The 6,299-nt window shown below is 35.8% G+C and overlaps 1 long non-coding RNA gene across 1 annotated transcript; it reads right to left on the bottom strand.

The window, feature by feature from the left end:
• Positions 1-3,406: 3,406 nt before the first annotated feature.
• Positions 3,407-4,159, bottom strand: LOC147502696 (uncharacterized). Its single transcript, XR_015220044.1, has 3 exons — positions 3,969-4,159; positions 3,784-3,857; positions 3,407-3,501 (listed from the first exon to the last, which is right to left on the bottom strand). It is a non-coding gene; the product is annotated as an uncharacterized LOC147502696 (long non-coding RNA).
• Between the last annotated feature and the right edge of the window lie 2,140 nt (positions 4,160-6,299).

Genomic DNA, 6,299 nt, shown 5'->3' with positions numbered 1-6,299 from the left:
ACATAATTTTACTTTGCCATTTTTTATTAATTTTCAAATTGGAGTGTTTGGAAGCTAGCATATTTTGAGAGAAAGCACACAATAAATTGTTATAGGAGAGTGTGTACGTACGTGTGTTGTGTCTTGAACTCACAATTATTAGACCACCTAATTAAATGGGAAACCTGATTCTACTCACGTGTTGTGACAATATATGAAACTCCAGGAACTCTTGATTAACAGCATGCTAATTGATTTAGATGAAGTATAGTAAATAAAAAACAGTTATAGAAAGGCATAAAGCAAGGTATGTACAGATTCAAGTATGAATGAGATTTACAGATGAGTATCTGAATAAATGTTCATACCTGTGGTTCGTTCTCTAGCGCAGAGGCCCCACTCTCCAGTTGAGGTGTGCTAACTCTATCCCACCGATGGGGGACTTCAGACTGAGAGTTCACAAATGTGTTATTGTTTTCAATAAGTTATCCCCCGTTACGTTGGCTCTCCATGTGAGTTTTAATAGCAGAAGGGAAACCTCTTCCAATAGACGCATCTTTTGTTGGTGCTAGAGAAACTAGCTGAGGTCCAGTGCACTGAACTGGTACAATTTCATCTCTAGTTTGAACACGACTCAAACAAGGATACCCTTGCGAAGGCATCAAGGCAGACTCCACATCAACGAACCAATAAAGTGTACAACATGTACACATGATTACACAAGATTAGCAAAGGCATGAAGAACTTGAACGTCCTGGAATGTTCCTTCCATTAGATAGAATGCGAGCGAGTAAACTTTAATAGAATTTCCTTCAGAAGGAATGATTTGTAGCGAGGCAATTTTCTTGGTTCTTGAACCATTAATCATGTAAATGTAAACCAGGAGCAGTCTAAGCGCTGTTAAATGAGCTACTGATCGAATAAGATCAAAAGTCATTATAATTAAGTGGCTGCAAATAAGGCTTAGTTCATGGTGACCAAATAAGGCCTACCAGTGCTAGAATTTAGTGTTTCCATGTCATGAATTTAGTGTCAAGGTTCTAGGCTAACCGGAAGGATCTAGGCATCTTGCAGAGGAGAATCTTTTAGGAGCAGAGGCTCTACGTCTAAAAAGTTTTACAGAAGCTCAAGCAAATCTAATTTAATAACCGAATAGCGTGACACACAGAATATTACATTGATTTTCAAACAGAACTGCTAATGATGAAGCTATATTGGAGCCATCAATAAAAAGATGGGACTACATAACATATTATTCCAAGGATATACCTCTTATAGAAGGGCACAAGTGACGATCAAACAAAACAAAAATTTATAATGCACACTGCACAGTTGAATAAATTGGTAGGTTAATACACAGGGTATTTATGAAACTCCCTGACTGCAACTTCTAGAATGCAAATTTAAGATAGTGCACTTATCTTTAATTGCTTCAGCCTCATTCCCATACTCTTTGAAGCTACACTCAACTGACTTGATGGCAGACGACACCTTCCCTTCACTGTAGCATTTACTACATATATTGAAGTGAGATTTTGTTTCCTTGAAGCAGGACCCAGTAATAAGGTGTCCATGATCAAGAAAAGTTGTAGTAACGAATTGTGTCTCCATTTTCAAGATTCACCAGGGTGTCCATGATCCCAAATCCACAATCCGGATTATCAAACATCTACAGGAACTTGGGAAAAGAAACTGTTGAAACATCAACTTCTCCATAAAATTCCAACGTTCTATGGGTCGACTGAGAAGGAAGGTAAACTGCTCTAAGCAATTCGATATATCTCATGGCATCTACTTTCTTAACCACTGAACTACCTTCACTAACATATCGCCACAGGAGAGCATCAGGAACTGTCCGCTTGCGCTGCTCTGGGGGACCACTGCAAATGGGAGCAAGAAGAGCACATAACATGCCCAAGTCCACCTTACTTGATTCCCAACTATTCAATACAGATAGAATTCTCTTGTTAATAGCTTTTACATCCCCTTGGAACGTTTCAGGCTTCAAAAAATGAAGCAGATTGCGGAGGATTGCCTCCAGTGCAGACCCCCGGACATATTTCTCAAGGCCAACGGTACCCCTAGAATAAACTTACGATCTTAGTTTCTAAATTCCTTTTTAACCATGTTAATTTTTTCTAAGAAACTCCTTCCCATAAAAAAATGAACAACTAACAAAACCACTTCGATATCCGACACAGACTAACAGCTAGCTATGAACATGTTGAAAGCCTTCACCACTACACTATCACCAAATACCTAAACTGACCCCATAGATATCAGTAAATCACACTTCAACAATGTTCACCTAAAAAACAACATAAATCCTAACCAAAACAACTGACCTCACAGATTTGAGAAACATACACAAAAATAAAAAATAGTGAAAAAAAACACCCAAAAGAATCCCAGAAGTTCCAGTTATCAAAAAATTAAAATTTGATAAGGAAATATTCCTGGTGATTTGAGTAGTCCTCACGATGATCGTGTTCATGGGAGTAGGATTTAATGTCTGTATTTTCTCCTCTTTCTTAATGCAACCGATTCACCAACTCATTCACATCCAAATCTACAACCGGTCAGAAAAAGACATTAATCCAAAACGATAGAAGTTTGAAATCAATTAGCAGTTCGAAATCCATTTGCGCCTAGATGTCGATTAGGCATTAATTAATCAATGCTACTTTAGAGGCTTCACTCAAATTCACATAATGGACTAAATCCACTATCTCCAAATAACACTGTATAAGCTCGAGTCCGGTAAGTCCTGAACATTGTCTGAAGAGAACTATGGCAACATGAAATGCTTCGGTGAACAACTCATGCTGGCTAAACCTGCAACTTCAATCATCACAGAAACTGAAATCCAATGATTATAGGGATACAACAACAAATTCATAAGAAAATGTATAGAATTTTGCTTAGATCGCTTATACATACATTTTGTTTTTTTATTAGCAAATGTATTTTAGTAGATAGTTGGAACTAAAAGCAGCTAGCTACCAGCTGACACACTCAAAAACAAAAAGAGTTGCAATTATTATCAACCTAATTTAAATTAAGTTTCTGTAAAGAACTGGCATGTATATGCACAAAAGAAGGGACACTAAGAAAGCAATAACACTTTTTGTTATCACTCTTAGTAAACTGTATAATAACATAATGTTAAGATATGAGCTACTAAAGCAATGACGACAAAGCTATTCAGCTTTGATTCACTTGATGGTATTGACCTTCCTTCTTCTAAGGGCTTGAGGGTTATGTAGGTATCTATGCTGCAAGATTAACAAATCAAAATTGAGCACTTCACACTTGGAGCATCATCTCCAGTAAATCTAGCCTGCCATTTTAAACCTATATGACACTATAGGTATAAGAATAGACATTGTAAAAGGTGCATACCCAATGCCATCAAGTAGAGGAAAGTGTGAATACAATTTTGGTGCGATAATAATATCACTTGAAGCTATAATGGCCTTGTTTGTCCCTGGCCATAGATTGTCAACTGGAGTTCCCAATAACCTTCGATATGACAGATATTTCAGTAAGATTGGGGGTAGTTTCAAAAAGTTTTAAAAGGAATAAGGAGAAAATGGAAAGTTAATCAATGTAAATTTTCTTAAACTGAGCCTCAATACTAGCCCTATGTGCTTCGAAGAGTGTATCTCCACTAACCAGTTCACCTAGATTCATGAATTCACACAATAATTGATTCAAATCATCTAGTTTAATACCAACTGGTGCTCTTTTAACAAAAATATTGCTTTCGTATTAAACTTCTTACCTAAATATGCACCCAAAGACCACATATCACTCACTATCGTATAATCTTTGAAATCTAGGAGCAATTCAGGAGCTCTATACGGTGTTGTGCAGACCTGCAACCACGGTTATGCGTAATCTTGTTAACAAATGATAAAAATTAAAGTTCAATCATAAACATTGTTCTTTCAAAGTAGGCAAATCAATCCAAACTTTAACATACATACATTAAGCGTATACGCCTCTGTTGGAATGATAAATTGCTGACTTTGTCCAAAGTTTAACCTCCTAATCCTTAAAATTAATCAAAATGTTCTCAAGTTTCAAACCCCTGCTAGTTAAGGATCTCCGCAGCAGTAGCAATGGCACCTCCTGCAATGGCATCCATAACAACTTTGTCTCTGCTACTATTTGTGCCTGCAGATACAATTTTCCCCAGTTAACGCACCTCCAAGGTCCAAGCATTGCATTCTTCTGCAAGACCTCAAAAATGATTGAAATGAACAACACCGCCACTAAATTAATTGTTGGATTCACGCTTTATTCTTACCCAAGAAAATGAAGAAGGAATATTATACTACTGATCAAATATTATTACGTATAGATCTTTCTCAAGAAAATGAATAGCTGTAATATCTGAATGCATAAATACAATAATCCTGCGGAATATCATGACATTGGCAGTAATAAATAATATTGCTATTCATGAATAGCTAAACAAAAACCCCAAAACTGGGAGAGCACACTTGGCTCCCCTTTCTGGTCTCTCATAGTCTTGAGCCAAAACCAATTTTGTTTTCCAAAGAATGTACTTTATAGATAGCAGGACCACAGAAAAGGCATACTAAAGTATGAAATCCATAACAATAAGCAAAGACTAAAAACAGAGTTAGGCGTGACCATTGTATACATAAGTAGTTGTCTGGACAGAAAAATTAAGTAATGGTACGAAACAACACAATCTGATACAGGACAGAGAGTAGAGATTACCCAATCTCTGGTGCCACATATCCTCTCCATTCCATATTCCATACAGATAAAAATTACGCATATCATAACAAACGGATAAAAAAAAATAGGTGTGCATAAGAACTTCATATACAGGTTCTAAACATAAGCTAGAAATAGTGGAACAGTGCATATTAACTTAGCAAAAATGTGTTAGCTAGAAGAGAAAGAAGGTGTGAAAGAAAATCTAAGAAATACCTTTTCCCAACCTTCTTACTAACACCTAATATGTTTTTCCTCATGAAGAAGTTTGTCGATCTTGAGTCGTCTGAGCCCCAGTGTAGCTGGCCAAAACCTAAATGAAGAAAATTTGGAAACAACTCAACAATACAAAAATTAAAAGAACACAGGGCTATCAGCAATAGTCATGCACAACATATCTGATAACACATAAAAATGATAGTTTACCTACGAAATGAACGATGCAACTCAAAACGTAAGTAAACTAAAACTATTTTACGTGCCTAAGATTTATCAAAGATTTCTACTCTCAATCCTATGAGATATAGTGGAGTAGATGATTCGTTCCACTCTTAGTCATTCCGCATGCTGTGCTCTCTATGTATAATTACTCTTAACTAAAGTCTAATGAGATATTTACGAAATGGCAACTAGACTACGATGCAACTATCCACAAGATGCAACTAGTCGACTATTAGAACAACTATGGGAATGCTACGTCGATTCTATGATAAGGAATTGAGGGGGATTGATTCCACCTTAACTTGACTTAATCCTACTAACGACGAATCGTCGCAATCCGAATTGAATCGCCTCGAGAAATAATGCAGTTACTCCTAATCCCTAATTACACATGGCATTTCTACCAATTCATAACTAGCATGTGAACGATTACACCCATTCTCATGGTGAACTAATCATTTTTAGAGTGGAAAGGAAATTACGATGACTCTACGATAATTGGGATCAAGCTTTCATCAAGGCTTCTCAACCCCCTCAAATGGAGGTTTAGCCGAGAATCATCACGCTATCATTCCCAATGGAATTCAAACAAGACATGATATAAAGATTTGAACTTTACTTGTTTAAACTCAATTCAAAACTACTCATGCAATAATTGAATGATACTAATACTGACAAATAATTGAATCTACTAATTGAAACTAAACAATTAATGGAAATGAAACTAGATTATGGAGAACACTATTTTATTAATCTAATGAATAATAAAACTATGATTCAAATACTAAATTAATAATCTAACTAATCTAGGTCTAGCTTTCTCCGTAATAAGGGAATTTAGATCTAAACAATTGTAAATGACAAGAATCGAAATTGACAAACTAGCTATTTTATTTATCAAACTAATGAAGAACAATGATTCTAAAGATTAATCTAAAACAATAATTGAAATTAAACTAAAATTAATTTTATTAAATGAAAACTAGATCTAGAATTATCTATAGTTTTAGGTCTAACTAGCTACCATTAACAAAGAGCTAAGCTTTTGTTTTTATATGTTTTCAGATCCAAAAATCGTGCATGGGCTTGGAGCCATGTTTTGGGCCAGAGAATCAGGCCCAAAACCC

This window comes from Coptis chinensis, chromosome 4, assembly GCF_015680905.1.
Source record: "Coptis chinensis isolate HL-2020 chromosome 4, ASM1568090v1, whole genome shotgun sequence".
Lineage (NCBI taxonomy): Eukaryota > Viridiplantae > Streptophyta > Magnoliopsida > Ranunculales > Ranunculaceae > Coptis > Coptis chinensis.
This window is presented reverse-complemented; position numbering and strand designations above follow the sequence as displayed.